We start from the raw sequence: 13,465 nt of genomic DNA, 5'->3' as shown, positions 1-13,465 counted from the left end.
ACGACATCTATAGATTATTTTTTGACCTCTTGAGAGGCTTACTTTTTCATTTATGAGCTAGTTCGGTGGGATTGTCACCACTAGTTGAATTATTAGAACATTATTTTATTTTTGGTGCTTATGTAGGCCAAGGAGGCTAATTTGAACTCTTAAGTTGTGTATAAATACAGGTGAGATGAGCTCATTTGCTCATTATCACTTTGGGTTTGGATCTCTTATCTCTCTTGAGATTTTTGCACTTTTTCTAGAGGATGAATTGGAGCTTTATGGATGAACTTTGATGTGTGGATATTGGTCTATCTTTTCTTGGAGCTTCTCTCTTGTCAATTGTGAATGGTTAGATATACTTTATTACATGTAAGTACATGCCTTTTAATGTTATTCTTTTTTTACTTTGTCATATATGTTGGAATGGGATTTTCGCTGTTCTAGGGCTAATCGCTGCATGCATTTACTACTTAAAATTGTAAAGTGTCTCTATTATAGCATCTCTCAATGTATGGGCCATGTAATATGAGAGAAATCTCCTAGGGGTAATTATATCAAAGAATTTGACCTTGAGAAGCGATTCCTTTTGCACAATCGAAGTATCAAAGCTGCAAGGTTGCTTCTTCTTGACCTAGAAGGCTAGCAAAGTGATCTTGAGGCCTCCTTGACTGGGAACCAAGGAATCCTACTCATATTCATCATAGAATCCATTCTGCCAAAGATTAAGGCACTGATCTACCAAGGGTGGTCACTAAAATTCATATTCTTTCACCTCCATCCAGGTCTAGCCTAGTTGGGGTACCCAGGACATCAATTTTCCGACAAGCTAGACATCCAAAAAATTCGATCTCCTAGGGTCTCCTGTGTTAGACTTTCCTCAAGCTCTCCTCCAATTTTGAAGCCATTCTGACGGTGGAGTTGGGAGAAAAGCCAAGCCTAGCTCCGGGATCAAAACTTGCCTTGCCATCCCCAAGGCTAGTACCTCATAGGGTCAAAATAACATCTTCATGTGAAAGTAATTTCTTTGATCCTTTCTCGACCTTCTCTAGGGCAAGAATATCATTGGTTTCTACATTCTTTCCTCGTACCATAGACTGATCCACTTGGCCCCTTGTGGTCCTGCTCCTTTGAAAGAGCACTCTTCAAGAACCATCCAGGATACCAATTCTAACAAGGATTTTAGGGATTGGGGAATTCCTTCACAAGTTTTATCCCATAAACCTAACCCTCTAATCCTCTTTTCCTTTGCCTAGAATACATAGTACCTTGCTTCAAAAGCAAGCAAGGTCCATCCTTCAAAATCTTTTGGGAAAAGGTTTAGTTGGGTCACTCATGTTCATTTTGGGTAGCATCGGATGTGCTCTAGCCTTGAAAACTGGTGGAGAGGCCAAGGCACATGAGATCTCCAAGACACAAAAATCGTTTGGAGAAATTCCACCTGGATGAGGAGTTATTAAAATAATTAATATTTTTAATGGGTTCTTAAGTCTAAACATAGGAAAATAAAAATATTAATGTATATTAATATAAAATGGGTGAGAAAGTTCTAAGTGATGAGGATCAAGCCATTTCTAATCTTAGCCTTGATTAGGGACTTAACCTCGGCTGTTGAATCGTCAACAGGAAAAGTATAAGAGGAGGCTTGAGGGTCAGTTGGAGATACATCAAGAAAGATCAAGAATTCGATTTTTTGGGGTGAGGTTTGCCGAAGAAATCAAGTTAGTGATCAATTTGCAGCGAGGGGCAGTTCAGCAAGGGATTTTCATCTGAGGCTGAAGAATACATAGTAGAGAGGCAACGGAGTGCAGGTGAGATAGCGCAGGCCCTAGAAGAGCTGGCGCAAAGGACGCAGGAGGTCGTAGAGGCTAACGCAGAAGCCATAGAGGTTGACGCAGGCTGTGTAGAGGGCTTTAGAGGTAGCGACGAGGAGATTCATTGGGGCAGAGTGAGAGTAGATCAACTGGGAGACGGTGACGCAGCTCCTGAAGAGTGACGCAGTTCCAGAGCAGTGCTTGGAGTAGCTTTCGCTGTCCAGCACAAGGAACAGTTAGAGTCACTGTGGGGTTGATCATCCAGTTGTTGATTTGCTGGAATATCTATCTCTAGATAGAGGTACTACTGCCAAGGACATTCTCTGTTGGGTGAGCCATTTCTGGCACCCTAGTTGTATTCACGAAATCTGCTTAATAATAAAACCCTCGTAGCTACTGCATCGGTTTTCCCGCATTGGGTTTTTTCGGGGACGATTGTCCAAAAATAACGGTGTCCCTTGTGTTATTGTTTCTGTTTACTTCAATGCATGATCTGTATATCTATGAAGGCTGCATTTGTGTTTACTTTGATGTTTATGAAATTAAAAAAGTTGTTAATGTAAAGAATAAGTAGGAGATAGTAAACCAGAAATTGCAGTAGGGGTTTCTGCTGTGTTAGATTCAGGGATTTTCACATGGTCTCAGAGGGATTGCGGATCAAAGGCGATTGAGGACACCAACCAAGAAAATTTGAGAATTTGCAGCAGAGAAGCAACTGTCCCGAGAGACAACGCTGTTCGAGAGTTGAAGTGGCAAGAGGAGTGATGCAGTGCAGAAAGTGTGACGCAGAGGCTCATGCGGTGCCTACGTCAGCATTTTGGGCTGAGAAAGGAAGATGCAATAGTTGGGAGGAGCCCACGCAGTAGTTGCGTCAGTCATCAGGGCTAGCGCAGAGGCAGAGGAGGGCAGATCAGGCTCATTCAGAGCCATGTCATCTTTCTGAGCCAAGAATAATTGATGCAATTGGTCGGGAGACGCAGATTGAGCCCACGCAAAGATTGCACAAAGCTTGAAGGGCTCAAATTCTTTGAGTTGCCGGGGCTATGGGAGCCATGCAGATTTTGATTTTTGGAGCTAGTGGGACACTGTTTCTGTGAGTGCAAAACAGTGTCTAAGGAGACTGAACCAAGGTAGAGGGAAGCCTACCTCGACAGATTTCTAGCGAAGAAATCTAGATCCGGGTTGCAGTGGCAAAGGAGGATTGGAGAGGAGTGATTTGACAGTTGGTCGGAGGATTTTCGAGAGGGAAATCAGGACTCAGAGGGAGTCTAGAGAAGAGGAGATGGCAGTGAACAAATTGAGGGATCAGGACAAATTGGATGAGGCTCTTCCAATTTTGTCATTTGGAAGGCTAGGATCCTAGGAATCTTGGATAAACATCGCATCAAGGACTATGCTTTGAAAACAGTTGCTGTCCCAGTTGACCCTAATGCAAATGAGAAGTATGAGGACGCTGAGGCAAAGGCGAAATGCATGATTTTAGACGGGGTCAAGGATTATGTCATACCACATATTGCTGAAAAGAACACAACAAGGGAGATGTGGCAGATGCTGACCACCTTATACTAGGGCTCTTTCGTGCAACGGAAGATGTTATTAGAGAATTAGCTGAGGTCATATCAGATGTAGAAAGGAGAGGAGATAGATCTGTTCCTTCTCAAGTTGCAAGGAATTCGCGACCAACTTACTTCCGTGGGGTCTACACCGGATCCAAAGTTCATGGTTAGGACTGCTCTGAATGCAGTCTCCGAGGACTAGGAGACGTTTGTCGAAAGCATTTTGGGCAGAGCGACTCTCCCTAGTTGGGAGGAGATGTGGGCAACTCTTCGACAAGAAGAGCTCAGGAGATTGACCAAGGTGGGGATTAGCGGTAAGGGAGTTCGAATCAAGAAAGAGGAGGAAGAGGATGCAACTCTAGCATCTACGAGACAACAGGGGGTTCAGAAGAGGAAGAAGAAAGATATCTCCAAGGTCAAGTGCTTCAACTGTGGGGAGCTGGGACATTATGCCTCTCAGTGCCCCAAGAAGAAAGGCAAGGGAGAAGCTTTTGACTTAAAGGCGAAGAAGGATGTCGAGACTGATCACGATTGTGCCATGAGTGCTCATGCGCCTTTAGAGAAGAGGTGGGGAGACATTGAGCTGTAGTAGAGAGGACTACAGAAAAAGGGGCAGGATCCTTGAGGTGCCCAAACTCTTGGATCACATCCGGCTACGAGAACCCTTAAAGACAATAGCATGATGATAGGTGTCGGGTGGAGCAAGGTGTGATGGAGCGGCAAGGTAGTGCTAGAGTGTAGAACTCTGCAGCAGTGCAATGGAGGTTGCAACAATGCGAGAGGCACATAAGAGGTTACAAAAGTGCAGTGGCAGCAGAGGGAGCACATGATAGCAACAGAGGTAGCTTCAGGATCACGAGGCTTCCAAACTGACCAGGATGTCAGTGTTTTGGTAAAGTCAGTTATTTACTTCTTGGTAACTGAGTTGCAGTGTAGCAGTTAGCAGTGGCAGTGCTATGGGTAGAATGATGCAACATGTTGAGAGGGAGCTGCAGTATAGATGTAGCAGTGGCAGTGGTAGTGTCATGGGCAGCAGTAGAGGAAGCACCAATGTAGTGGATGTGGGGCAGCAGGCCAAGCATCAGCACAAAGGACCGATGCAGAGGATCAGTGTGATGCTTATTTGATGAAGCATTGCTAGAGCACATTCCTCGCTAAGAGGGAGTGTTGATTTTGGGTAGCATCGGATGTGCTCTAGCCTTGAAAATTGGTGGAGAGTCTAAGGCACATGAGATCTCCAAGACCTAGAAATCATTTGGAGAAATTCCACCCGGATGAGGAGTTACTAAATTAATTAATATTTTTAATGGGTTCCTAAGTCTAAAGTTAGGAAAATAAAAATATTAATTTGTATTAATATAAAATGGGTGAGAGTTCAAAGTGACGAGGATCAAGCCAGTTCTAATCTTAGCAGTTGATTAGGGACTTAATCTTGACTGTTGAATCATCAACAAGAAAAGTATAAGAGGAGTCTTGAGGGTTAGTGGGAGACACACCAAGTGAGATCAAGAATTTGATTTTCTGGGGCAAGGTTTGCTGAGGGAATCGAGTTAGTGATCAGTTGCAGTGAGGGGCAGTTCAACAGGGGATTTCCATCTAAGGTTGAAAAATACATAATAGAGAGGCAGTGAAGTGCCTGGAGAGACAGCACAGGCCCTAGAAGGGTTTACGCAAAGGCCGTAGGAGCTGACGTAGAGGACGCAAAGGGCCGTAGAGGCTGACTCAAAAGCTGTAGAGGTTGACATAGAAGTCATAGAGGGCTTCAGAGGCAGCATTGGGGAGATTCTGTGGGGTAGACTGGGAACAGATCAACAGATTCTGAGTCGGGATAGGGTGACGCAACTCCTGGAGGAGTGACACAGTTCTTGAGTAGTGCTTGGAGCAGCTTTCGCTGTCCAACATAGGGAACAACTGGAGTCACTATGGGGTTTGATTATCCGATTGCTGATTTGTCGAAAGATCTCTCTGGATAGAGGTACTACTGCCGAGGATATTCTCTGTTGGGTGAGCCATTTCTGGCACCCTAGTTGTATTCACGAAATCTGCTTAATAATACAAACCCTCTATATGCTGCACTGGTTTTCTCAAATTGGGTTTTTCTGGGGACGATTGTCCAAAAATTATGGTGTCCCTTGTGTTATTGTCTCAGTTTATTTCAGTGCATGATCTGTATATTTGTGATGGCTGTAATAGTGTTTACTTGATGTTTATTGTTAATTTTAGGTATGTTCTATGCTTAGAGCAATTTATTTCAATTTTCACAGTTAGCTCAATGTCTTTTCCAGATTAGCAATCACATCAGCATTAAAGTAAACTGCAGATAGAACATAAACATAAATCGTAGAAGACAAGCCAAGACAAGAGGACACAAGATGTGGCGCTAGCCAGAGACAAACCCTAATGTGGGGAAACCCTTGATAAATTCTTCTTATATGTTCTTCAATAGTTCAACAGAGAGAGAGATAGTACGTTTACAACAGAAGTCAACACTTTGACTTATCTAAATAAGAGCATAGATCATCTCTAGGAAGATGATACATGAGATCAGTTGAAGACATGTTGCTTCAACTGATTCTCCAAGGTGACGACTTCACCTATCGTTGTGCTGCATTTCATCATCATGTTGCACCTCACCGCGCTGCACCATGTTGCACCCATCATCACTATGCTGCATCTCATCACGCTTCATTAATCATGATTGTACCCATCATTGTACTGCATTATGTGCCATTGCTACACCATGTTGCCATACTGACCTATGCTCTGGCTTCACCTTGCTTGCTTGTTGTCCCTAGCATTCTTGTTGTCCTTAGCATGCTTGTTGTTGCATGCTAGTTGTCCCTTGCATGCTAGCTATAACATTGCATGCTTGGTGTATTTACTGCTAAGTACCATACAACTGTCCTAATGTTAGTTAGCTGTCCCTTGCATGCTGCTCTCCTTCGGAGACAAATGCTCCGATAGTTCCCGACAGTTTCGGCTGTTCCGGCAGTTCTGAGAGTTCCGGCGATTCCGACAGTTCCTAGCAGTTCTGGCAGTTTTCGGCAGTTCTGGAGGTTTTGGCTGTTCCGACAGTTCTGGCGGTTCCCGATAGTTCCACTTGTTCCGGTTGTTCTTGGTAGTTCGAGCTGTTCCCGGCAGTTCCGGCTGTTCCCGCAATTCCGGCAGTGCCAACAGTTCTGCTGTTCCGGCAGTTCGGCTGCTCCGACTGTTCCGTCAGTTCTGTCAGTTTCGGCAGTTCCGGTAGTTCAGCTGTTCCCATCAGTTTCGTCAGTTCCCGGCAGTTTCGTCAGTTCCAATAGTTCCGGTAGTTCCGCTGTTTCGACAGTTCCCGATAGTTCTCACTTTTGCCCTCTAAATTAGGGCAACGTTATCCCTTAGGATCTCTCCTCCTACTAAAACTCAAAGACAAGTAGAGAGGAAGAGATCCCAAGTGTGTTGAAAATGACTTGAAGGCCACCTCTATTTATACTAAAACGTTGAGAACAAGTGGGGTTTATTTGGTTGTTGGCCGACCTTGACGACTTGTCCCATAACACAAATAAATTCATATCTCCATGAATACTTATCGGAATCGGATGATCTTTAGATCAATCCTACACCTCTCGATGAGAGGGATCCAAGAAAAATATCATCTTCCATTAATAAGATGACTCACATGGAGTTTGGCCCTAGTTGCCAATTTTAACATTTATGCAATTAAATAACTTGTTAATGTAAAGAACAAGTAGGAGATAGTAAACCAAAAATTGCAGTGGGGGTTTCTGATGTGTTAGATTCAGAAATTTTCACATGATGGCACTACCAAGTGCACAACTTGAGCCTGGGTGGAGAAGATGGACACTTATTTCTAGCTCAATAGGATGATGGAGGTGGAAGCCATTAAAATGGATACACTACACTTGGAGGGGGAGGCACACGATTGGTGATTTCACGATTTGTCTACTCTAGGGCATGCCAATGTGACTTACTATGAGGATTTCACTAGGAGAGTGGTGGAGCATTTTGATCAGAGTGATCCAGAGGCTCACTTCAGGGAGCTGACTCAACTCAGGCAGATGAGTCATCTAGAGCAGTACATATCGGAGTTTCTGAGAGTCTCAGTCATGGTGCCAGATTTTTCAGATGCTAGGAGAGTGTACACATTCATAGAGGGGTTGCTCGAGCCATTGTGTGGATTGGTGAAGTCACACAGACCCTCTACGCTACAAGAGGCTGTGACATGTGCTAGAGACATGCAGGGGGCCATCCCCAAGACACGGGCACCTATTCGTTCACGCACTCCCTTCCTTTAGAAGGGAAGTGATACTTGTTAAAATTGGCAACTACGGCCAAACTCCATATGGATGACCTTATTTATGGCTTCTGATATTTTTCCTAGATTACTCTCATCGAGAGGTGTAGGATTGATCTAAAGATCATCCGATTCCGATAAGTATTTATGGAGATATGAATTTATTTTGATTAAGGACAAATTGTCAAGGTCGGCCAACAAACTTATGTAGGCTCAGAAGCCCAACAGTCATGTCTATTCAACCTCAATGTTTGCATATAAATACAAGGAGCATTCTCCTCATTTTGACAATTCAATTCACTCATCTTCTCTCTTTCTCTCCTATGCATAAAAGGAGCCTGTCTCTCTCTCACACGTGTGGCTGATAGGAAGACATCCTAGGGCAAAGAAGACGCAGAAAGGAGGACACTAGGGTAGCAGGTCATCTCTTTGGCCAGTGTTAACCAAGCGTTGACCTTCCAGAAGTGCGGATTGGGTGTGGTTGCCTCTCCTAGGCAGGCTGCAATTTTTGGCACGAAAATCGAGGTGATCTAACCTCTGGTTTGATCGGTGTTCACTGCCCTAGTTTAGGGCTGCAAGTTGACTGAACTTTTGGGGCTGTTCCTTTAGGCTGTTCGAGGACAAGTTGATCGGAAATTGACCAAGTATTTTAGAGGTCAATTTCAGCTAGTTTGACCAAGTTTGACTTTGCTGATCTAGGGTTTGCTGCCGCTGATATAAAATTATAGAATTCAGATTTTGTACTATTTCTCTCTGTTGAACTATTGAAGATAAAAGAAGATTTGATCAAAGGGTTTCCCCGCATTGGGGTTTGTCCCTGGCTAGCCGCCACATCTTGTGTCTCTTGTCTTGGCTTGTTTTCTGTTGATCATTTAATGTTCTATCTGCACTTTACTTAATGTATATGTGATTGCTAATCTGTGGCCAATAAGAAGAAAAATAAGTAAACTGCTCTAAGCATAGAACATACCATAATTTAACATGGTATCAGAGTTGAGGTGAAGACAAAGCCCAGGCAAGAGCAATCACCGAAGAGAAGGTTCGCAAGGCTATCTTAAAGGAATCATGGGGTCCTCAACACACTTCCCTGCTGAAGACAAACTCTGTAAGAAGTCTGACTATCACAGATGGAAGATGTCTCTCGATCTAACATTAGAAGAGCAAGAAGTGTTGGACCATGTGAGAGGCGGGATTGTTGAGCCTCCATCAAATGCATACGCTGCTACTAGGAACAAATGGACCAAGGGAGAAGTCAAAGCAAGGAAGATCATCCGGGACTCTATCGACAAACGCTTGGTGGCCTATGTTTCCGAGCTGAACACCTAGGAAATCTACGATAGACTGGCGAATTTATTTAAAGTTAATGATGCAAATCAAGTCTTGTTTCTTAGAAATAAGCTGAAGGAAATTTAGAAGGGCTAAGATGAGAGTATGCAAGCATATTTCTTAAAGATCACCGAGATCAAGAACGATCTCCTATCTATTGGGGAAGTAATTCTTGACAGGGAAATGACACTCACAACTCTTGGAGGACTGCCATCTGAATGGTATATATTCAGGACTACTCTTCTCAACAATAACGTAATTCCTGGATTTGAGGAATTAATGGCTAGATGCATTCAAGAAGAAACGAGGATGGAAGAGCAAGAAATGCCCATACTTAAAGGTCATCCCTCTGCCTTTTCTTCTCATACTAAAGAAGAAACAATTCTGGGGCTAAATTCAAAGGAATTTCTGGACCAAAGGGTGGAAGAAAAGGACGATGTTACAATTGCAATAAAACGGGTCACTATGCTAGGGAGTGCCCTGATAAAAGGGACTCACACCGGGACGATGATCAAAATCCCTCTCAAGGAAATCAAAGGAATGGCAGGTCAAATGGCAGAGGTAAAAGAAGTGTCGGAAATCAAGGAAGAGGACAACCTTTCAAAAAGGCAAGAAATTTCAGGTATGAATCTAACACTGTTAACAATAAGCAAGATGAATATTATCTACCAGCAGCGCTATCTACTACTGCTCCTTCGGACTCGCTGGGAAATTGGCTTATTGATAGTGGTGCCTCAAGGCACTTCACTGGTTACAAAGAAGCTCTCTATAATCTGATAGAGAAGGAAACCAACCTAGAAATTGTTCTTGGAGATAATTCAAAATATAACGTGAAAGGCGTAGGAAATGTCACTCTTCAATTGAATCAGGGTAATACCATCCACTTACAAAATGTATTATATGTACTGATCTCAAAAGGAACCTGGTGTCCATTTCGGCAATGGAAGACAAAGGCTACAAGGTGGCCTTCTACGATGGCAAGGTACATGTATGGAAAAAGAACTTTAAAGATGCTTTTACTCTTGGGTTTCGAGTTGATTCATTATATCAGGTTGGTGGAAGTCCACTGGGTGTCATGTCTTGTGACACATCTCTTCAGTCCGAACTATGGCATCGGAGGTTTGCTCACCTTCATTATAAAGCTCTACCCGATGTAAGAAAAATGGTGATCGGGATACCCGAGTTCAGATTAGAGCAAGAAGGTGTATGTCCAGGATGTGCCGAAGGGAAGCTCAAAAGGGGACCATTCCCCTCAAGCCAAAGCAAGACCTCCGATATATTGTAGTTGGTTCACTCAGACATATCCGGTATGATGCCTGTGAACTCCTTGGGAGGATATTTATATTACCTCACTTTTACAGATGATTATTCTCGCAAGACATGGATATACTTCTTGAAAAAGAAGGATGAAGTGTTCTCCTGGTTTCGGCACTTAAATGCCTTGATCGAGAATCAAACCGAAAAGAAGATCAAGATCTTAAGGATTGATAATGGGACTGAATATGAATCCAATGAGTTTCATGAATTTTTCAAAGAGGCTGGCATTAAGAGGGAGACTACTACACCATATACTCCTGAACAGAATGTTGTGGCAGAAATGAAGAATCGTACAATTGTGGAAGCTATCTGTGCTATGCTCCATGATCAAAGACTTCCGAAGTTTCGATGGGCCGAAGCTGCAAATACTGCCGTATATGTACAAAACCGATGCCCTCATCAAGCATTGGGTTCCAAGACTCTCGAAGAAATGTTCACCGGTAAGAAACCTGACGTATCTCATTTTAGAATTTTTGGAAGCTTTGTATATTTTCATGTGCCTAAAGAAAAAAGGAATAAATTGGGTGCATTTGGAAAGAAAGGAATCTTCGTGGGCTATAACGAAAATACTAAGGGCTATAGAATCTATGTAGCTGATCAAAGGGAAGTCGAGATTAGTCATGATGTCACCTTTGATGAAGATATGGCTCTTAGCAAAGTAGACAATCTTCCTACTTTAAGGGGATCTAAAGAAGTTGACACCGGGGAACTGAAGGAAAAAGAAGATGGGACGATGCTCGATGTGGAAGAACCTATGGATCCTATTGATCCTCCTTCGCAAGAGCCTTCCTCTTCTAGAAAGAGGCCTTCATGGCTTAGGGGGACACTTGATGATGCTGAAGGACACATTGCATCACGAGCAACCTTCCGTGAAAGTAAGAAGCCGAGCAGGTATCAGGGATAGCTGACCATCATGAGCACGATCATCCAAAATGAACCTTCGTCATTCACAGATGCCGTTAAGCATCAAGTATGGAAGGATGCTATGATCGAGGAATATGAGTCCATTATGAAAAACGATGTTTGGGATGTGGTCCCTAGACCCCAGGACAAAGCGGTTGTCATTTCAAAATGGCTTTACAAGATAAAGCATGCAGTTGATGGAAGTGTAGAAAATTATAAAGCTCGTTTTGTCCCTCGTGGCTTCTCCCAGAAGGAAGGTATAGACTATAACGAGATATTTGCACCTGTTGCCCGATATACCACAATCTGCTCGATCATAGCCCTTGCTGCTTCGCATGGATGGAACCTACATCAGATGGATGTCAAGACTGCGTTCTTACATGGTTCGATCAAAGAGGAGGTCTATGTGGAGCAACTCGAAGGATTTGAAATTTATGATCGAGAATCTCATGTGTGCAGGTTGAAGAAGGCTCTCTATGGGTTAAAGCAAGCACCCTGAGCATGGTATGAGACTAAGTTGCAGGAAACGTGGCCCTAGGGGTCGTTTCCTCCGGGGAAACGAAACGAAACCCGGAAACGCGTACCGTACGGCCTGGAAACGCGTTTCCGGCCGTACTGCCACGTTTCCCGAAACGGAAACGTGGCAGTACGGCCGGAAACGCGTTTCCAGGCCGTACGAGCCACGTTTCCCCAAATTTATGTGTTGTTTAAAAAAAAAAATAAATTTGTTTTTAAATTTTTTTTAGGTTTCCGGGATGTTCTAGAAACCTATTCTAAAGTTATAAAAGAGCAGTTTGTCTCATTCTCTCATCACACTATTCAGCAAGTCGTTTCTCTTGGAGACTGGCAGTTGTTTCAGCTAGGGTGTTTTGAGCAGTGAGCAAAGTAGATTTCAGCAGCAGGAGAAAGAGATTTCAGCAGCAAGAGAAAGAGATTTCAGTAGGAGATTGCAAATGTAGAGATTTCAGCAGGAGATTTCAGCAAAGTATCATTCATGCTTTATGATTGCACATATATATAATAATAATTTTTAAATATTTTTAATATATATATATATATTATTATATATATTCGCGTTTCCCCGTTTCCAAAATTTGGGGAGGTCGCGTTTCGTTTCGCTTCCCGTTTCGGAAACTCGTTTCCGTTTCCCCGTTTCGTGTAACTTAGGTATGAGAGGATCAATAGCTACTTGATGAAGTTGGGATTCACTAGGAGTGAAGCCGACCCTAACCTTTACTTTAAGGTTATAGATGACAAGCCTCTCATACTAGTGCTATATGTTGACGACCTCTTTCTAACAGGTGCAAACCCTCTCATTCACGAATGTAAGAGGGAGCTGGCTTCCGAGTTCGAGATGAAAGACCTAGGACTTATGCACTATTTCCTAGGATTGGAAGTCTGGCAGAAACTAGGGGAGATTTTCCTATCTCAAGGAAAATATGTGGTGAATATATTGGAGAGATTCGGCATGGTGGATTGCAAGCCCGTAACTACCCCGATGGAGCTTGACTTCAACAAGTTAAGCGGTAGTGCTGCCGGACTTGTTTTACGAAATGCTACCGAGTATCGTCAACTCGTCGGAGCATTAATGTTCTTGGTGAACTCCCATCCGGATATATGCTTGGCAGTGAACACATTGAGTTAACCTATGGTTGAGCCTCACCACTCACATTGGATTGGTGCCAAGAATCTGTTGAGATATCTTCATGGCACAATCACTCATGGGTTGAAATACACTGTCGGAGATGTGAGACTACTTGGGTATACTGGTGCTGATTGGGTAGGCAGTGTGTTGGACAGAAAGAGCACTTCCGGGGGTTGTTTCTCTTTGGGATCTGCCTCGATATCCTGGATGAGCAGGAAGCAGAAGTCAGTGGCTTTGAGCACCACCGAGGCAGAGTACATTGCTGCTAGCATGGCCTCTTGTCAGGCAGTCTGGTTGCGAAAGCTCTTTAGTGAGTTGTTTGGATTTACATTGGATACCACCGTGATTCTGTGTGACAACTAGAGCGGGATCTATTTATCAGAGAATCCTGTATTTCATGATCGCTCTAAGCATATCGATATCAGGTATCACTATATTCGAGATATGGTGCAGAGAAGAGCAATAAGGCTCCAACATATCGGTACAGATGAATAGGTCGCCGACATTTTGACAAAGCCCCTAGGAATGGTCAAATTTTTGACTTTCCGAAAACGACTTGGTGTCGTTCAGAGACCCTCTTATGAGGGTCAAGTATGAAGTATTGAGCTATGGGAGCTCTAGGGGG

General features: G+C 43.4%; 1 pseudogene across 1 annotated transcript in view; it reads left to right on the top strand.

The window, feature by feature from the left end:
- The window catches only part of LOC149248994 (uncharacterized), a 194,160-nt pseudogene that overhangs the window by 159,751 nt on the left and 20,944 nt on the right, over positions 1-13,465 (top strand). The gene's annotated exons all lie outside the window — the stretch shown is intronic.

Source organism: Pinus tabuliformis, chromosome 7, assembly GCF_031772625.1.
Source record: "Pinus tabuliformis cultivar Carrire ecotype Pingquan chromosome 7, CPIR1, whole genome shotgun sequence".
NCBI lineage: Eukaryota > Viridiplantae > Streptophyta > Pinopsida > Pinales > Pinaceae > Pinus > Pinus tabuliformis.
This window is presented reverse-complemented; position numbering and strand designations above follow the sequence as displayed.